The following is a 21,811-nucleotide window of genomic DNA, read 5'->3' as shown; positions in this document are numbered from 1 at the left end:
TTGTCAATTTAATTTTTTCAAATAACTGATGGTATTGGAACCAGTCTGAAATGTGTTCTCTTATTTCCTCAAAGTTTTTAAATTTTATTTGGTTATCTCCATTTTTTAGAAGTATTTTATATGTTGGCCAGCTTTCCTGAGTATTTTTCCGTTTTACTGCTATGGCTTCTACTGGAGAAGTCCACCACGGGACTTTAGGCTCCATCAGATCTTTATATTTTTCCCATACAGCAAAGATCGACCTTCTTATTATATGGTTGGTAAATTTTTTATGAATTTTCGCTTTTCCATATATTAGGTAGGCATGCCATCCCCAACGGTTGTCAAAACCTTCCAGGTCCAGGAGGTCCGGATCCTGCAACGTGCACCAATCTTTTAGCCAGGTGAAACAGGCTGCCTCATAATAGAGTTTTAGGACGGGTAGGGAAAAGCCTCCTCTCTCTTTTATGTCTATTAAGATCAGGTGTTTAATCCTAGGTTTCTTCCCTTCCCACAGGAATTTGGAAATTTCTCTTTGCCATATCTTGAGACAACCTGCTTTGCCCAGTATTGGAATCATTTGAAATAAAAAGATTAATTTCGGAAGCACATTCATCTTTATAATGGAAATCCTACCCAGAAATGTTAATTTCAGTTTACTCCAGGTTACAAAGTTTTTTCTAATCTCTAACCAAGTTTTGGTGTAATTATCCTGAAATACCGTATTTTTCGCCCCATAAGACGCACCGGCCCATAAGACGCACCTAGATTTTTTGGGGGGAAATAAAGGGAAAAAAATTTATTTCCCCCCCAGGTGCGCTGCGCTACACCAGGAGCTTGGGGCGTGCCGAGCTCAGCGCGCCCCAAGCTTCTGCGTGCAGGCAAGGTCTCCGCTAGCGTGGGAGAGCCGGGCGCCTCTCCCAGGGCTAGCGGACTCCTGCGCTAATCCAGAAGCTTGGGGCAAGCTGAGGTCAGCGCGCCCCAAGCTTCTGCGTGCCGGCAAGCAGTCCGCTAGCCCTGGGAGAGCCGCGGGGCTCTCCCAGGGCTAGCGGATCGCTGCGCTATACCAGGAGCTTGGGGCGTGCTGAGCTCAGTGCGCCCCAAGCTTCTAGGTGCGCGCAAGCAGTCCGCTGCCGCCCCAAGCCTGGCGCACCCGGTGGGACCTCCTGCGGGTGCGCCAGGCTTGGGGCGGCAGCGGACTGCTAGCTTCTAGGTGCGCGCAAGCAGTCCGCTGCCGCCCCAAGCCTCGCGCACCCGGTGGGACCTCCTGCCGGGTGCCCGAGGCTTGCAGACCCTCGCCCGAAGCAGGGGGAGCCCTCCCGAGGGCTCCCCGTGCTTTGGGCGACAGGCTGCCGCCCCAAGCCTCGCGCACCCGGTGGGACCTCCTGCCGAGGGCGCGAGGCTTGCAGGCATTCGCCCCATAAGACGCACCCCCGATTTCCTCTTCATTTTTGGAGAGGAAAAAGTGCGTCTTATGGGGCGAAAAATACGGTAAGTTTATGTTCTTGGGGGTGATCCAAATACCCAAGTATTTCGCTTTTGAGGAGATTTTCAGGCCCAATATTTTTTCTAAGTCGTCCTTTTCTTCTGTGGTTACATTTTTAACAAGCATTTTTGTTTTTGTTATATTCAGCTTAAAGGCTGCCACTTCTCCAAATTGTTTAATCAGTTCCAGCACTCTTTTCAGACTTTCTTTAGGGTTTTCAGTCATAACAAGTAAATCGTCCACAAAAGCTTTAATTTTATATGTTTTACTTTTAATGGAGTTTAGATGAAGTTGAAGGAGTTTAGACAAAGGTAAGACTACCAACTGCTTCTAGCCATGATAGTCATGTTCTTTGTCCACCGTAAGAGGCAATATGTCTCTGAGTCCCAGTTGCTGGGAATCTTCAGTGGGGAGAGTGTTCTTGCACTCAGGTCTTGCTTGTGGGCTTCCCATAATGAGCATCTGCTTGGCCACTGTGAGAACAGGGTGCTGTACTAGAAGCGACCCAGCCTGATCCAGCAGAGCTCTTCATGTGTCCTCATTAGCCTTATATTTAGCAACCTGCCAGGTGACGAGGAATTTTACACTGAAAAGTGAGCCAGCTGCTGAAGGAGGCATGGATCTCTCCATCCCTGCTCCTCCAGTCTACACTACTATATGCTAAGACACACCATTGAACCATCTTGCTCAGTACTTACAGCACTGGCTGGCAGTAGCTCTCCTGGGTATCAGACTGGAGTCTCTGAGCCCTGGAGAAGGCAGATTTTGAATAGTTTTGATTTATAGCTTCTCATATATTATTATGCCAATTTGATTTTTATTGTTTGTTTTAATATTCTATTGATATCTGATTTTTTAAAAATGTACAGTGGTACCTCAGGTTACATACACATCAGGTTACACACTCCGCTAACCCAGAAATAGTGCTTCAGGTTAAGAACTTTGCTTCAGGATAAGAACAGAAATTGTGCTCCGGCGGTGCGGCAGCAGCAGGAGACCCCATTAGCTAAAGTGGTGCTTCAGGTTAAGAACAGTTTCAGGTTAAGAACGGACCTCCGGAACGAGGTATCACTGTAAACTGTTCTGGAATCCATACTTGGATAAAGGTATGATTTAAAAGTAATTTTCTAAATAAATAAATAAATAAGTCCCAGTGGGAGAGACTGAACTGTGAGACCAACTGCCTGGAATCAGAAAAGTCTGCCATTAACCCTCTGTAGTTCTCCAATGGAGAATAGTGTGCTTGAAGGAGCTGGGGCGTCTTTCGCCTGGAGAAAGGAGACACGTAAGAAGTGATGGGGTAGCTGACATCACATATTTGAAGGGCTGTCACAGAGGTGATGGGACAAATTTGTTTTGTACTACTCCAGAGGGTAGGAGCCAAACCAAGGACAAGCGGTTTTGACTGAACGTTAGAATAGCTTATTGACAGTACAAGCTGTTCAACAGCAGACTCTTTCAGATTGTGATAGGCCCTATCCTCCACTGGGTGTTTTTCCATGGAGGCTCGATCCATCAGGAATACTGCAGTCCTGGACTTCAGTTATCACCAGAGAGTTGCACTAGATGACATTTGAGGTCATTTTCAAAAGTCTGGGTTTCCATACCTTTGTGTTTTTATTTTTTTTTAATTGATTTTAATTGTATATTGCCTTGTGGTTGCCCAGACAGGTTCAGGAAGCCATGCCTTAACAAATCAAGGCTGGCACTGCAGATTGAGAAGGTGGAAGCGGGGGGGGGGGGAGTGGGCAGGGGTGCTGGAGACCTCTGCACCTCCTGAGGTGAAGGGGAGGAAGCTGTCTGGTCCCCAGGGTTGAAGTAAAATTTTGGTGCCAGTTCATTAGGCTTCTGTATGTGGAATGGGCGCCATCTATCCTTTGCCTCAGGCAGCAAAATAGCAGAAGGGTAACAGAAGGTTCCTTAGTGCTGCCACCTCCGTGTTTACCTACCTGGTCTGCAAACAGTAAGGTCAGCAACAGGTGGTAAGCAAAGTGACTCATCCTCTCCTCTCCCTGGTTAACCAGTCTTTCATCTCCTTTGAGTCAATCAGCCAATGTCTGCAGAGTTCTGGAAGGATGGAAAGAGGAGTGAGTTGGCTGTGAACACAGCTGCAGCTGGAGCAGGTGGGGGAAAGACGGGATGGAAGTCAGTCAGACCTTGCATCTGCATCAGCTCCAGAGGTCAGTGTTGTTGGGCACCTGCCTTTGCCCACACCCAAGCAGAGTCCCACTGCTCACCTATCACATTCTTGTCATCATGTCTGAGTTTCACATTGAGGCTTTCCAGCACTAATCTGCAAAAGTGCCCATGTTAAAACGTCTTCAGTAGGCAATACAGGTGTAGGTAGTGTAGGCAATTTGCCCACCCTTTCATCCCTAGGAAAGGAACATGGCCAAAGCAGCTGCAGAAGGAAGATGAGCAACAGTAAAAACTGACCATAAATGCTTCTCTGCATCACAAATGACTGCTGGCTTCAATGACTTCTTCCTTCTACCCGGGCTGTAAATGACATACAATTGGAGAGGAAATTGCTGCAGTGATTTGGGGGAGGTGTGGGAGGGGGAAAGAAGAAGGGCTTTAATCTTCTCCATTGGCCAAAGCATAAGTCTAGGCATTCCACTGCCATTTTGCCACCCAACAGCCAAATGCTAAGAGGCACCTCTGAAGCATATCATTCAGGCATTATTGTTATTTAGGACCCAAGAAATGAAGACCTCTTGAGGATGGTGCAACGAACAACCATGTCAGCCCAAAATTACAAGCTGCTTTGGCATCCTACTTGGTTTACCCTCATATGCAAGAACAATATTCATCAAAACTATTTACACTTCAGGGATAAAGCCAAGTGATGTAGTTGAAGTCACCCCTAATATGTACAATGCAGGAAAAGTTTGGTGTGGGTTTGGGGGCTGCTTCTTCTTCTTCTTCTTTGCAAAGTTAACAGAGAAATTTTCACTGTGAATAGGGCTACCTTAGTAAACATCAAACCCAATGGCATATGTTCCAGTTTATTTACTCCCTTCTTGAGTTCATTCACTGGCCTCACCTAGAGGACATGTAACAAGTTAGTTCTCTCAGCTCCCTGTTGCATTGATTCAACATCAATCTCCTAATTTCCTATATGCTGTAAGCCGCCCAGAGTAGCTGAGGAAACCCAGCCAGATGTGTGGGGTATTATTATTATTATTATTATTATTATTATTATTATTATTATTATTATTTCATGGAGAGAGCATGCATTTGTATGATTGGGCTTGCTTCTCCTTCTCCTCCTTTTTTCTCCCTCCTCTTATTTCCCTCCTCCTCCTCATAGCTGCCCCTCCAGCATCTCCCAAAAAAACTTTCTAGCATTCCCTCCCTCCCCCCCCCCCAAGCACCTTCCTTCCATCTCTGAGGGAACTACCAGGGTTGCTAACTCTCATAAAACGAATGAGTGAGTTTGTCCCAAAATGGTAAAGCCACATAAAAACCAGAGGGTGGGATAATTTATTGTCTGTCATTTTCCAGGAGTTTGAGCTGATGATATAAACATAATTGAATTTCATTAGGCTTCTCTCTCATAAACTGGTGCCTATTCTGGTGTCTCCATCATCAAGGATGTTTGAGAAGAGAGGGGTTGTCAAGCGCATGAGCTGTAGAGGACAGGAGAGCAGTTTCCTGCCACAGGCTCACTTGATATTTTAAAAGCAATGTGGCACTAGGGATGCCAGATGTCAGGTGTTTTACTGGCAAACTCTGAGTATAGCTGTCAGAGTGTTGTGCTTAGAATGGTTATACAGTAACTAGGTTCAAATCCCCATTTAGCCACACAGCATTCCAGGTGATTGTGGACCAGTAATCTTGTGGGATATTTACAATGCAGTCAAGCCAGCAATACATCTTTGCTAGAATGGCACACACAGAGGAAGTTTGTTCTCACCTGGGGAGCCACTCCCACTGTGTCCAGCCAGCCAGGTAGAAGGGGCCCAGCCTATGGAAGCTGGTTGCCTCGGGGCTTGTTCTCTCTCTGCTTGCTGATAGCTGTTCTCTCTCTCTCATCTCTTCTCTTCCGTGCCTCATCTGTAACTAGGGACGTAGGCCCATGTGCTGAGTCTGAGACATAGCAGCCTCCATTTTTATCTAAACTACAATGTATGTCTGTAACTACTTTTAAGTCTGCCTCAAGACTGCTACTGTGATACTGAGTAAATCTTTCTTCACTTATAAGAAGACTGTTTTGCGTGATTATTGTTTTTAAAGGGAGAAAAGGGGGAAATAACCAGATGCGCTAAAGCATCCTGGATTACTTAAACTAAAAGGCTAAAGCTAGCTCATCAACAGCTTCCTTTCATTTTGCTGCAAGGGGTGTACTCCGCTGAACTCTCAAATGTGAGTAAGGAAGAATAATTCCTAGCTGATATGTCATCTCCTGGTTTCTATGGACATCCCAACAGGTCTATCATCCTATCCTAACTGAGTTGCTGTGAGGACAAAAGGTCTATAATATATCCTGGGATCCTTGGAGGAAAGAAAGATTCAAATGTTATTATTTTAAAGCCACATAGATCTCCTGGGGGCTGACCCTTAGGTCATCAGCTATGCCACTTTGAACAACAACAAGCAACACATCGACTAATAATATACTGACAATATTTTTATAACACTATACTGTATCAAAATTTATTTAGCAAAATAGAAAACAGAGCTAACGCACCTTCTATCCTGGCTGGGGAAGTCAGCAGAGCTGTGGCTGTTCCTTCATGCCATTCCTTCCCATCCCCACAAAGGATTGCTCTGCTATTGTTGTTTTAAAAAGTCTGCTTGCTGATTATTCAGGGACCGGTTTTCAGTTGGTTAAAAGTTTAAATATAATTAAATTCAATCAAATTAGCGATTAAACCCAAAAGTGTCTGACCTCTTGGCCTCTGGAGGCTGCTGGAATCCAATTCCCATCATCCCTAACCATTAGCCATGCTGGCTGAGGATGATGGAGATTGGAATCCAACAACATCTGGAGAGACCTGTGGCTCCCATCCTTGGATTAAGCATTGCAGTCCCAATACAGTTGAAACAAAACCTGAACAGACTGAGCAGACAATGCTTTGATCGTAACTCTGACCCCCACCCCCAATTGGGCTTTGGCATTGTCCAGAGCCACAACAGCTCAGGCTCAAAGCTCAGCCTTACTGTTAAGTATCTTGGGTATTTTCAGTTTGTTTCATTTTGTCATAGTGATATTTGCACTTCCAGGCACCGGTTGCAATTGCAATTTGAAGCTATCACGAAAACCCAGCTAGCTGTGGTGATCCTCTGATCAAAAGCAAACAAAGTGTGAGAGGAGACTTCCTGGATCCTGGATACCCTCATTTAAAACAAAATAATTACATGGTAAGGGAATGCTTCAAAAACTGGCTAAAGCAAAGGCCTGATTTGGGAAGGGAAACCCATTAAAAGAACTCCTCTGACAAATTTTCATGCAACAAGCAATGCAGAGCAAAAGATACAGAAGTCCACTGAGTTCTTCCTCTAAATCAGTGTTTCCCAACCTTTTTTGGGCAAAGGCACACTTGTTTCATGAAAAAAATCTCGAGGCACACCACCATTACAGCCCCGTGACGTCAGCGCGCAGCGTCACGCCGGGAGGGACATGAATTGCTAGCAAATTACATAATCACCTCCTTGAGGGCTGGCTCATCTTCTCCGAAGGCAGAACCCCATTAATTAACAGCACAGACTCACACCATAGCCAAGACGAGGGGGGGAAACCTCAGTCATGCACAGTCATGCACATGTGGGGGCTAAATGAGGACGAAGACCAGGCAGAGAGCAGGGTTCAAATCACCCCACCTGGCCAGGACAATCCCTGGGTGCTCCCTTGGGCCACTCGCCTGACCCACCTCGCAGGGCTGTTGTTGCGAGGATAACACGGGGAGAACCACATGCGCCCCCGGGAGCTCCTTGGAGGAGAAAGCGGGCGATGAATGCAATGCACGAAATATATGAGAGGCGACCAGGTTTTGCAGGTGAGGGGCCCCCGCCAGCCTCCGCTTCCAACACCCGGCGCAACGACGCCGAAGTTTCCCCCCGGGCTCGGCTCGGGGAGCAGCGCTGCTCCCCCCGGCTCCCCTTCGCCCTCCCGGCTCTCTCTGCCGCCCACTGGGGACCCCCCTCACCTGCCAAGTCCGGAGCGCCGGTGGAAGTTGCATGCATGCATGCAGGGCGCCGCGTTGTCATTGCATTGCACTGCACTCCATGCAACACCTGCACGCATGCATTGCCTTGCCCGCCCGCCAAGGGGTCTCCCCGCGGTCCGATGCGTCCCCTCCGGCGTGGATGCAGCATTGCAAAAATAAAAAACCCCCGACGCAGCCCTACCTGGGGGGCAGCCTCCGCCTCCGCCGCTCCGCCTCCGCGGGGATCCCTGGGCTCCATCCTGCCGCCCGATCTCCGCGGGGGCGCAGGCAGGCTGCGCGGGGTCTGCGCGGAAGAGCCCTTGCCCGCCCGGCCGCCGCCGCGCTCATTCCATGGCCGGGAGAAGAGCGCTTCAAACAAAACGCCCGGCCCGCCAGGAAACGTAGTTCGCGCACCCCGCGCGGGCGCGGAGCCCAGGGGCGAGGGGACTACGGATCCCGGCAGCCCCCACGCCGGGGACGGAGGGGGAGAGGCCGGGTGCAGGGATGGAGGGACGGGTGGGCGAGCGAGTGAGTGAGTGGCAGCCGCCAAGCCTTGGCCGAGAGCCAGGAAGGGCCTCCCCGGAGGAGGAGGAGGAGGAGGGAGGCGCAGAGCGGGAGGGAGGGAGGGAACCCCAGGGGTCATCTAGTGACGGCGCCCCAATCGAAAATTTGACTTTAAAAAAAAAATCTTTCGGATTTTTTAATTTTTCCCGCGGCACACCAGGCAACATCTCGCGGCACACTAGTGTGCCGTGGAACAGTGGTTGGGAAACACTGCTCTAAATGCCAAGCGACTAGGTTCAAAGAGCAGCAGTGTGTCTTCCATACACACATAGACTCTCTTCCTCTCTCTAAAAGTGAAACTGAGTCGCACTGCTCTCTTGAAAGAAGGTTGGAGCTTTAAGTATGTTTTTCCATGGTTAACAAGAATGAAGGCCTCTTTCCCACTAAAAACAGCTGGGATCTTAAAGCTGCCAAGAGCCATCACACCAGCGCCCACAGAAGGCCAATTAGGAAGCTGCTGCATCAGTGCTCAGCACACGGTGGCTGCTGCCTTCCCAAGCAGGGAGGCTTGCACTTCAAGAGACCACAAATCAGAGGCTAACATGAGCTTGCCTCTTCAAAGGGAAAGAGAAAGGGGTTTAGGAGTGGGGGTGGGGCGAAGCGGAGACACTTAAAGTGATTTATGCCCCCCCCCCTTCAAAATCAGGCTAGTGGCAGAAAAATTTTGTGCACCTGGGTCATTGTGAGGCAAAGGAGGATGTCTCTCTGCAGAAGCTAAAGACATTCAAATGTACAGGTTGAAGTTTAGGATGATTCAGTCCTGCAGAGGACGAACGGGGCTCTTTTTTCCATTTATCCTTTAAGGAGAATGGGGGATAGGAGGAATTATATACCAATGAAAGAGAATGGAGATTAGAAGGAGAGAGAAGGGGGTCTGGTGTGTTTAAAGTGCTAATTCAGCCCCCCCCCCCATGCAGTCATGAAACATTTTAATTGTCTGACTTAGCATTCCAAAGCCTTGTTTTGTACTCTTAATTGCAGGCACCTTTAAACAAATAATTGAAATAGATGACTTTTGGGACCTGGCTTAAACCATTAAGAATGTGCTTTGCAAATAGGTCCCCCTTAGCCAGATCCCCCTCTACCCCACCTCCCTCCTCTCATTTTCTTTTCCTTTAAAAAATACAAGCCTGATATTTTGAGCCAAGTTAAGAATCCGGCTAATTTGTAGCACTGAGATTTGCCTCTGTTGACAGCAGCCCAGTCTGCAGTAGGCCTTGTGTCAGCAAAAAAACCCAAACAGGCTTTCAATAGTTTGGCAGTGCATGAGGAAGACCTTTCTTCTGAGAGTAACCCATGGGGAGGGTCTTTCTTAAATGCAACTCCTTTAGTGGGTCTGTTAGTTTTGCGTTGGACTGCAATTTATGAATCTGGTGCACTGGCAATTCCCTTTGTGTGCTTTGAGCCTCTGTTGTTCAAATATATTCATATACTACATATCTATATCTATATAGGCTTCTTGCTTCCCCATTTATAAAACACTGTAATTAGTGTCTTGCAGAGCCCTGTTTCTCTGACTCCCAGTGCAGCACTGTGATGCAGAATCGGGACCACACTCTAAGACAGTGCGGCATGGAACGTCAGGCCTCTCTAACCAACCCTTGGAACTCTCACTGTGCCAGTTGTCCCCAACCTCTCTGGGAACATTTGGAAATCTAAGAAACTGCCATGGACACCACACGGTACCCATTTCACAGAAGAACCAAGTGGCAATTCTCAGAACCCCCTTCAATACAACAGGCAAAACTCCTGCCCCACACAGCAGAAGCAGACAATGCCACATCTTCAAAGGGCCAGCCCCTCCAACCAAACAGCCAAGGAAGCAATGCCCCCCTCCCCAGTTGGGAAAGTCAGAAGCAAGGTCAGAGGGCCTTGGCAGGTGCCAAGGAAGGCATCTGAGGGTACAGTAGTGATCACTGACGCCACATAGGGGAGTCCAGCACTAGGTGACATTCCAAGTCCCAAGGTCACACTTCCTGTCCTCAGGCCACACCCCTCACCAGCCCTGCTCTGCACCATCCTCAAATAGACTTGCCTGGCTGGAATAAGGTGTCTTGCTCACCTGGATGTGTGTTGCCATGTCTAGAATGTAACCTTCTGAACAAAGGTCTGTTGCTCCACCCACTTTTCTTTTCATTGCCCTCTTCCTATCAGAAACTTGGATGCTGGGGAGCTGGGAAACAGTTGTAGCGCCCAGATTATGAGATGCACTTCTTGCAGGGCTTTGACTGGATCCCTCATTGCCCTCTGCTAAGTTGGCACTGAAATTTGCATTATTTCATCTGATGTATTGGAACAGCAAACTCTTGCACATGTCTATTCAGAACTCAGTCCCATTGATTTCAAGGGCACTTCCAGTTAAGTGAGTACGAGATAACAGCTTTATGGTGCAATCCTAATCATGTCTGTCCTATTGAATTCAGTGGAGCTTATTCCCAGGCAAGTGGGGTTAGGATTGCAGCCTTAGTTCCTTTCCCTCTGCCTAGAGTTCAACTGTTATGCTTCCACTGGTTTTTGCCATGGCTTATTTACTCTTCTGTTGCTCCTTCTTGCAGGCACTCTCTGTTCCCTTGCTATCTTGTTGTCCCTTGCTATTAGAGGCAGGGTGGTGTAGTAGTTAGAGTGTTGTACTAGGACCTGGGAGACTGGGGATCCAATCCCCATTCAGCCATGAAGCTCACTGGGTGTGACCTTGGGGCACTCACAGCCACTCAGCCTAACCCAGAGCCATGGCTGGTGATCTTGCGCCCCTGGCAGAACCGTCCAGATTGCATCCCCTCACCATGGACAAAGTAGCTCTTCTTTCCGCCTCTCCTCCAACCCTGCCCCCCTCTCCCCATTCAATTTACCCTCTATTAAAAACCTTTCCTTTTGAGGCAAAAATCAATATTTTTATTTATAGACATATTTACGGAATATTTTAAAGCCAATTTTGCGGGGCGCCCTCACCTGTGCCCCTGGCTGGGGCCCACCTTGCCACCCCCTAGCTACGGCCCTGCCTAACCTACCTTATAGGGTTGTTGTGGCAGTTAAATGAGGAGACGGAATCACATACACCACCTTGAGCTCTTTGGAGAATAAGGTGGAATATAAGTCCAATGAATGAATGAATGAAATCTCTCTGAGCATCCAAGCCATGACAAAGGAGAGAAGGTGGAGCAGTGGCATCTTCCTCTTTCTTTGCAATTGTGTATACTGGGTCCAGAGAGAGAAGCAGGCGAATGGACAGTGGTGAAGAGGAGACAGACCCAATAAGGGAGACCTTCCCCCATGGTGGACATCTTCCAAAAGCCCCTGCCCCAAATCCTGGATATGCAGCTGCTTATCTGGTCCACATGGTTTCTATTAGGAGGTTATCATGGATGCTTTTGACATAATAGTACCCACCAGCCCAGGCATAGCCAAAGTGGTGCCCTTGAAATTTTGGCTGACAGCAATATATCAGTAATACATCAGTCAGTGGAGCATGAGACTCTCAATCTCAGGGTCGTGGGTTTGAGCCCCACATTGGACGAAAGGTTCCTGCATTGCAGGGGGTTGGACTAGATGACCCTTGTGGTCCCTTCCAACTCTACAATTCCACGATTCCATGAATTCCAAGCATCCCTGACCATAGGACTGTCAGAAGAGCCTACTGCATCTTGTTCTCACAGTGGCTGACCTGTGGGAAACCCATAAGCAGAACCCTAATGCAAGAGACCTCTCCCCTTCTGTGGCTTCTAGCAACTGATATTCAGAAGCATTACAGCCTCTGACCGTGGAAGCAGAGCATAGCTGGGCCATGCGGGCTGATGGGAGCTGGTCCACCACACCTGGAGGACACCGCAGCAGCTACTGATGCGCCAGTCCAAAGGGTGGCACAGCAGGATAGGGGGAAATGTTCCCAGTGTTTTTGCTACCACAGCCACTGTTTCAAAGCCCCGGAAAACATTTTACGGTTGAAATGCCAACAGGTAACTTGTGCCTCCGGCAATTCCAGTTATTGCTGAGTTTGTTTAAATTGCTCTTTTTGTGATTTACCTCCCCCCTCCCCTGCTTGATTTTTTTTTTACCTAGAAGTCACTGGTGCCCTTGATGTGCAAATTTTGACACATTTTATGCAACCATTGACGTTGATCTACAGTATATCCACAGATCAATAACTACAATACCTTGTCACTGTTCCACCTGGGGGTATATGGAGGAAGAAGCTCCAGGAAGACCGAGATCATGCCAGAAAGCAAATTGATCCCCAGAAGCATTTGTTCTGTGCCGTATCAAGTGCCTCCATGATTTTTTTTAAGAACAATGTGCCTGATAAGTCTCTGTGTGACAGGCTCAGGGCATGGAAGAGAGAAACAGGGATGGAAAAGGCGGGGGGAGGCGATAATTTTATAATATATATTTACTCCTATGGGTTCTCTTTTCTCCCTGGAATATATATTTCTGGCACATTGTGTTACTTACATGAAGATACCAAATCAGATGGCTCTTTCCAATGAGGGCACCAGAAAACATATCTTTGGGAGTGCATTTCCTGGAGGAAAGGGCTCTTGATGGCTCCCAGCCAGGATGGCTGTCTCTCCCTCCACAGCTGGAGGAGCAACACTTCCAAATACGGAGCAGTTACTGGGAAACACAGGAAAGAAGGATGTTCTGTTCTCGCATTCTGCTTGCGGGTTTCCCATTGGGGCATCTGGTCGGCAACTGTGAGAACAGGATGCTGGACTAGATGGGCTTTTGCCTGATCCAGAAGGCTGCTTCATTAATTAATTCCTAATGATTGCTATAATTAATTCCTAACGATGATGATCATTGATACATTGTGCCTAATTTTTCTCGCCCCCCCCCCCTTCTGCCTCCCAAACCATTTTCCTTTTGTGTCATGTCAAGCCTATGTGATCTTTGACTTTTATAAGCTGCTCTGGGAGCTTTCCTTAGCTGAGTGGTATAAAACTGCTTTAAATAAATAAACAAATGAATACGTTTCTTGCCTTGCTCTGGCAGTTCTCAGTGTGGCCCGCAGTTTGAGAATTACTGAGCCAATGACAGCATAGGGATTTTGTGTGTGAGGGATAGGCAGTCTTGACAACAGCAGAGGCCACACTGAATCGTCGAATCTGTTGCAGGTGTCTTGCATCTCCTAACACATAACCAGTTATGAAGCTATTACTACTACAAATGATGCCATTACTACTGATACTAATTTATGCACCATTGTAAGCATGCATAAAGATTTTTAAAAAGCAAACATGACAAACTCCTGCCCCAGAGAATTTTATTAATTATTAATGTATTTGTGGAAGTGTGTTTCTCTAACATTTAAAAATAAAAACAGAACCCTCAGTATTAGCAAAACAGTGCAAAGAAATTGAGGAACAGTCAAGGTGCAGTGGGTGACAATGTCTCCATGAACCATGCCTTGGTAGCCTTTAGGACTGACTACTGTGATGCAGTCTACAAGGCGACACATAAACTGGAGCTAGTGCAGAATATGGCAAGTTATATTGCTGTCAGGAACCACATAACACCAGGCCTAGAAGAACTGCACTGCTGCCAATGCATTTCCAGTCCAATGTTGAGGTGTTAGTAATGATATCTGGAGCCCTGAATTACCTGGGATCTCAGTGCTTGGGGAAGCATTTCGGGCAACCACTTCTGCCTGGGATTCTATTCTGCTGGGCAGGAGGACTCTCCTCCATGTCTCACCTCCTATGGGCGTTGTATGTTATGTAGAGTTGCATGAGAAGGTCTTCTCCACTATAAGCATCCCAACTGTGGAAAAGGTGAGTAAGATATATGGCATGAAGTGGATACAGAACATGTTCCCTTCCTCTTTCATGACACTAGAACTCATGAACATCCAGTGAAGCTGAAGGATGGAAGATTCAGGACAAATAAAAGAAAGTACTTCTTAACACAGTACAGAGTTAAACTATGGAACTCGCTCCCACAAGAGTGATGGCCACCATTTTGGATAGCTTTAAAAGTGGATTGGGCCAAGGCTATTAATGGCTGCCAGCCAGGATGGTTATAGTCTTCTTCCATAGTCAGAGGCAGCCCTGATCCAGCAAGGTCATCTTACGTTCTTTCTGGAACCTACAGGAACCATCATCTCTGCCTCCCAGAGACCTAAACTCCTTGCCAATTGCTTTTCAAGAAAATGTTCAAGCTTCTGGTTTTACTTTAAAGGTGCGTCTTGCATATTCTGAGTTATAATGAAAAACACAAATATTTGGAATGGGGCTTGTAAGTAGACTGGCCAAATATAAACTCAAATAGGAATCTAGAGCTAATGCTGGACCAAAATTCTATATCCTTTTAATTGAAAGAAGGCCCTAGTGAACACAATGGGATTTATTTCCAAGTGAATGCACAAGGATTATGTTGCTTGAGCCACCCTTCCCAACCTGGTACACCCCAAATGTTGCTGTACTCTACCTGCATCAACCCCAGGCAGTATGGCCAATGGTCAAGGATGAGGGGACTTGTAGTCCAGCAATAGCTGGTGGGAACCTGGTTGATCAAGGCTGTGCTATAAAGATTTGTAGGTGAACTGTCAGTAAGATTTTGGGAGAAGCTAAAATCTATCTCTGGAGGTGTGAGAGTGTGTAAATGAATTTCTAAATTGCCTCTGTCAGCTATGAGGTTTTTCTTCAACAGAAACATCTAATGAATTTCTAGGATAGCCAAAATTGAGTTTCATTAAGATAAGCTCTGTAACCTTTTGCTCTACATCTGGTCCCCTACAAATTAGTCCAGAAAATATCTGGGATAATTTGCAGCCTCTGTTTTGCAGTAAAATAGGCTGATTATAACCAAATATCAAAATATAGTTTTGAATCAGCACAGAGATAGTTGAGAAAAGCTAGGAACCCAAATGTAGGCAAATATAGTTGGAATCAAGTACTTGAATCACTCACCAGTCCACTAATAATGCAAAATTAAAATATTAGATTCAGTTAAACTTGGAAGATAGGTGGTGAAATGAATAATATATGCAAGCACAATTGAGAGTTCCGTTTTATGCATACAACAGGAATAATTAACTGAACTGGAAAGATGTAAATGAGGGCTTAAAAGCATTTTCAAAACAGCACATTCAATTTCAGTTACACACGCAGACGTTGTTACATTATAATAATTAGATTTTTTTAAGCACAAAAGATTTATTTATTTTGAACAGGAGTATTAAATATTATACTAATTACTGGTTATTTTACTTTGCACCCAGGGAAAAAAGGAGAATGAATATTCATAGGTTTCCTAAAGCTACTAAGCCCCAACAGACCACAAAGCTCAGTATAGAGAACATTCCATATGAAACTCGACTTACCCCACAAATCACACAGACATCTATTTTGCTGGGTGATAAAATGAACAGCAATATACTCTCAGAACAGGCAAACCAGGAGGACTTTCTCTTTTTTCTCTAAAAGTAGTTTCTTCTTACATAATCCCTGTAGGAAATACTTTTGATTGGTATCGTTCCAGGGGAATGGCAGAACAGCTCAACAGCAGCCGTAAAGATCAAATTTCACTGTATCTTGAAGAGAAGTAAAATGTTTCAGGTGAAATATATAACTGTATGCAAGCAACAGGCCACCAATATTTTTCTTGCTTCCCATAAACATAAAGGTCAATGATAATGACATCGTGTATCTTTGTAGGAATACTTCCACCAAAACCTCTTATTGCAAAAACTTTGAATTCACTGTCAGTGGCACATGATGTCTTCAGTATATTCTCTCTTTAATCTTTTTTTAAAGCTACCTTGTTAAATCCAGGGCTGCATTGACCATTTTCAACAATTTTATAAGGGCAGAAATATTTCCAGGAAAAATTATTTCGCCGAATTAATCTTCACATTTTTAATCATGTATTTGTTTACATTTACAGTATAACCTGCCTTGCTTCTATCATGGGACCCAGTGAGGTGCACACCTGGTTCCCATCCATTGCACTGACCAGACCAAGACCGGTTATTTTATTTTATTTTTTATTATATTTATATACTGTGATAATCTGAAGACCACAGGGTGGTTTACAACATGCAAATAGAAAATGAAGACACAAAATACATAACATAATAACAAAACATTAAAAAAAAACAAAAATCTCCCCATAAACAACTTTAAAAGATCATAGATTGTTTAATCAGCCGAAGGCCTGACCCCTGGGGAGAGCATTCCACAAATGGGGAGACACTACAGAAAAGACCCCGTTCTTGTGCTGCCCCCCTCTGGGCTTCTTGTGGAGGGGCACACAAAGAAGGGCCTCAGAAGATGATCTCAGGGTCCAGTTCGGTTCATAGGCAGTCCTTGAGGTCATAGGGTCCTGAGCCATTTAATGCTTTATAGGTGTAGTGGTTAAGAGTGGTGGACTCATAATCTGGTGAACTGGGTTCGTGTCTCCGCTCCTCCACCTGCAGCTGCTGGGTGACCTTGGGCCAGTCACACTTCTCTGAAGTCTCTCAGCCCCACTCACCTCACAGAGTGTTTGTTGTGGGGGAGGAAGGGAAAGGAGAACGTTAGCCTCTTTGAGACTCCTTCGGGTAGTGATAAAGCAAGCTATCAAATCCAAACTCCTCCTCTTCTTCTTCTTTCTCATTTTTCCGTTCTTAAATCCAGTTTTCCACATTTTTACATCAGTTTGTGATTATTTAGCTGTGATTCCTGCATTGTAGGGAGTTGGGCTAGAAGACCCTTGGAGCCCCTTCTCCTTCCATGGGGCTGATCCACTGTGCAGACCCACTGCACTGGAAACATAATTTTATCTCTATATATGTTATTAGGAACTGCATTCAGTTGGGCTTACCCCCCCCCCATTGGCATGTCTAGGAATGCCACCTGGGACTTCAGAGTACTGAATTTTTTATTGCATTTTGCTCTTATTTGCTAGGCAAAAACTTCCTAGATATGCTCACTCAGAAGTGTGTCTCACTGCATCCAATGGGATTTAGACATCCTAGTAATTGTATTTAGGATTGCAGCCTTACAGGCTAAGTCTCTGCACATCTGTTCAGAAGTCCCACTCAATTCAAAGGAACTGCATTGAAAGTAAAAGAGTAAAGCTTTAGACCCTCAAGCCTAAATTGTAACAAAATGTTCACCAATTGTTGTTTCTAGACTTCCTCTGTTTGAACTTTTCCTTGTTCTTTTTAAAGCCTTAACTATGTGGATTTATGAACTGCTACAATTACATTTTAAAGGGGAGGGGGAAAACATAATGGCATAAAATGCACCATTAATATTGTATGATTTATCTATAAGTGTATATAGATAAATAACATAAAGGAGCCAATTAAACTAAAGCCACTGAAGTGTAAGCAGCATAAACACTTTGCATTCTGTGAGTTGCTATAATAAACTAACAATTAAGGTATTTATCACAAGCACAAAGCCAAGCAGGTACAGGCTGATTCAAAGACACTGATCTCTCTCTCTCTCTCTCTCTCTCTCTCTCTCTCTCTCTCTCTCTCTCTCTCCCCATGCTCAATAGGGCACTCAGAAAGGACCAGACTGGAAAACTGAGAACTTAGACTACTGTCAAATTGCTGCAAAGAATTGGGGAAACGGGGTGGGAAGGTGGTGGGGGGGCAATGGAGTCACCCAAACGTATTATCTGGGCAGGAGGAAATTTAGGCATTTTTTCCAGAAGGTTACATCAACCTTGTCTTGGCTTCCAAGTTTAAAGCTGCAAAGGATGGTATTCTGTTGATCTCACTCATGTTAGCAAGGAAGGATAATATAAAAATAATATATCCTCTCCTGGTGTCTTAATCCATTCCTACAGGTTCACCTCCTTTTTGAGAATCACAGTCGTTAGAGGGGCAACTTTCTGCCGTTCTGCTTGGATGGTCCCTGTGGGGTTCTCTTCAATGGGCTTCCGCCTGCTAGCCTCAGGTTGGTCACAGGTATCAAGCTCCAAGTCGGTAACCTGGTCTGGCTCCTCAGTTGGTGACTCTGCAGCCTTTGATTCAATAGCCACATTCATACACTGAAAGTGCTGTGATACCACGTTAAGCAGCCATGGCTTCCCCCAAAGAATTCTGGAAGCTGGTGTTTGCAGAGAGATGTTAGGCAATCCCTGTTCCCCTCCCAGAACTATAATCTTAAAAGTGGTTTAACAATCAATCTCTCTTCACAGGGAGCTCTGGGAATTGCAGCTCTGTGAGGGGGAATGAGGAGTCTCCTAACACTTCTCAACACCCTCAAGGAACTACAGCTCCCAGAATTCTTTGGGGGAAGCCATGACTGTTTAAAGTGGTATCATAGTACTTTCAACTTATGGTGCGAATTTGGCCTGTGTCTTGGCTGCTCCTGGGGTCATCAGGACAGTTACTTGGGGAAAATAATAGAAGGGGGAAGGGTTAACTCCTCCACCATCTCTTATCCACTGAAAAAACTCAGGTTCCCAGATGCTGCTCTAGTGGTCACAAGCTGGATGTGGTCAAGCAGGCGGCTGTTGATGTTTCTGGCCTACAGCTCCCATCATCGCTGACCATTGGTCCAGCTGGCTGGGGCTGATGGGAGCTGAAGTCTAACAACATCCGAAGGACCACAGACTCCCCAGCCCTGTATTAGTGGGGAAAAGATTCCCATTGATGGGTTTCCAAAACGTAAGATATCACATGTGAACTACTAGAGACCTGCGGGTATAGGCCAGTATTCAAATTTTAATAATAATAATAATAATAATAATAATAATAATAATAATAATAATGACAACAACTTGATGGTGTGGTGTCAGGTGATGAGAGAAAGCAATTATTTAAAATGTTACAAAATGAGGTGTTAGGGATGGGAACATCTCATCCAGGAGGATATTTAAAATCCATTACGGCACATTAAACTTGAGTTTGAACAGTTAGCAGCTTTGTTGCGAAGGGGAAACAGATAAATAAATAAGTCAATTTGCTTCGATCAGCAGAAATTCTGATAAAATCAGCAAAAGCCCAATTAAAATGTGAAAAATGTCACCCGCAATAGCTATTCCACTGGAGCTGAGATTTACAAGAGGGAATGGAATTTAGTGTTTATTTTCATACCAACTGACATCACACTGTAAATCGTCAAGGATTTTTTTTTTTTAAAAAAAAAACTTGCCGGTTTCTTCCCTGAAAGTACATTAATCTTGTGTGGGCCCAATCCACAAAGAGCTGCTCTGCCTAGAAGCTCATTTCACATCAGTGGAGGCAGCGCAAGGGACTGAGCAAGTTCAAGGTGAGGGATGTTGCCAGGTTTTCATGGTTCCTGGCTTGGAAACATAAAGTTCTTGCAGCTCCTAATGCTAACCTTAGATGTAAAACGACCAAATGCTGCCCTCAAAGTCCTTCTCCTTGCCTCCCTGACACCCACCCACCCACCTATCTGTCTACCTCTGTGGGCCCCTTCCTCTTACCACCCCAAGCACTCCTCTGGCTGGTCTCCCTCCTGGCACACGGCTGTAGTTGCTGGCCAGGTGTCAGGAAAGCTGGGGAACACAGTTTTGAATCCTGGAAAAACTATACCTCCTAGAGTCCTTGGTGTGTAGATCACAGTAACAGCAGCATCCCAGGAGCCAAATGGAGAATCATAGAGTTGGAAGGGACCATGAGGGTCATCTAGTCCAACCGCCTGCAATGCAGGAATCTTTTTTTGCCCAAGGTGACCCTGAGATTAAGAATCTCATGCTCTACCAACTAAGAAGAAGGGAGGGTATCTCTCTCCATTCACATGGAACAGCAAGCCATGAAAGCAGGTGTGGAGGGAGCTCCATGACATTCACAGCAAATAGTTTGTGGCTTAGTCATTCAGATAATATGATGCTTCTCTTTATGCAGTGCCGGCCCACCCATGGGGCAAGGTAAGGCAACTTCTTCAGGTGGTAGGACCCACAGGGGCAGCAGATCCATGTAGATCTTTATACTCTCTTGTTCCTGACGTAGAGCTTCATTCACTCCTTCTGCCCTGGCAGGGACGGAGGCGCCATTTTGTGGTTCTCCTCAGGTGCCAAAATGACTAGAGCTGGCTCTGTCTTTATGGCAGTTTTTCACTATTGGGGGAAGGCCAGAAATAGCATGGTAAGTTGGGTCACTTTTATTAAAGCAAGCTAATCTCCATAGGAAAATGACTTTGCAGGAATCTGACTAACAAGTTGCCAATGCTGATGTTATTGGGCAAGTCTGCCCTGCCTAAGGAGGAGGCTGGGAGTCAATAGATCAGCCTTTCCCCAAACTCTTCTGGGGAGAAGAGAGCCTTTTCTGGGCCAGAATGCCCAACAAAACTCATTGCTAAATTTGGGTTTATTTTTATTTATTTATTTTTCAACAAGAAGCCTTTAACTGTGCGTGTACAGTGGAAAAGGTCTGAAAGTTGTGTACTAGAATGTAATGAAATGTGCTTGAAGTGCTCTGACTGCATGACTCTTACAACCCACTCTTGAACTCCTGTACCAGTAGTTTAGGAACTCCACCATTTTGCAACTATAGAAAAGTACATGAATCTGACCTTTGTAGCATTTGTAAGTAAACTACAAGTAAACTATTTTTAACTTACCAAACATGTGGCCTTTTTCTGTGCTAGGGGAAAAGGGAAGTTAAAGCACTCACAAGGGCATATTTTAAAGGACAAACAGCCTATATTTCCATACTATACTTTGCTGCATATTTTGTGATTTTAAATCTTTGCTGGAGTTCTCTCACTAAAGAGTACTTGCCCCAATTCTGGATCTTGACATCCATGAATTCTCCTTTATATTTATTTCTTCCTCGAACCAACAAAAAAGTAGATAAGGAAGTTACACTGCCTCACCCTGATTTCTTGTATTGCTCTCACCGTACTTGACTTAAAGACTGTGTGTGAGTGAAATTTGACTTCATGCTAAGTTATATGAATTCACTGTTTGTGAGCCAGTTCTACTCCACCCTGGCGGACTTCTCAATGGCGTTGCTCTTTGCCAAATAGACTCACATCAACCCCCCATTTGTGTGCTCCTTGGGGTGCATGGGCATAGCCGGGGGGGGGACAGCTGCCCCCCTAGATCAAGTAAAACAATAGAAATACTTAACTAATTGACCAATCACATCGGTTCTGCTCCCCCAACAAAAATCCTGCCCTCCCTAACCAAGCCCTGCTCCCCTAACGAAAACCCTGGCTACGCCCATGTTGGAATGGTGTTATTTCCACAACATGTTGATTTCCAGTGCAGAACACTGGAAGGTTTCATTTTAATTTTTACTTGAACTTCAGGATCTCAAACATGCAATGATCAGGCCAGATTAGGATTAGTTGAAGCCCTGGAGTTGTAATAAAAATGATGAGTTAAATGCACACTTTCAGAGTATTTTTTGTTTGTTTGTCAAGGTTGGCAAAAAAAATTGTTTGCTGGTTGTTGAGAGTTGTAAACTGTATGTGCTCAGGGTGTTTTTTGTAATTCATGAAAACTTACGCTTTCTTGTCTTTAAGATACCACAAGGCCGTGTGTGTGTGAAAGAGAGAGAGAGAAAGAGAAAGAGAAAGAGAGAGAGAGCACTTTTTTCATGTGTTCCTTTGCGGGGGGGTGGGGGGTGGATTTGTCCAATCTTCCTTTAAAGCCGTTCAAGTTCGTGGCCATTACTGCCTCCTGTGGGGGCAGTTTAACTATACAGTGGTACCTCAGGTTAAGTACT

Source organism: Podarcis liolepis (assembly GCF_965112155.1).
Source record: "Podarcis liolepis genome assembly, chromosome: 14".
NCBI classification, from domain to species: Eukaryota; Metazoa; Chordata; class Lepidosauria; order Squamata; family Lacertidae; genus Podarcis; species Podarcis liolepis.
This window is presented reverse-complemented; position numbering follows the sequence as displayed.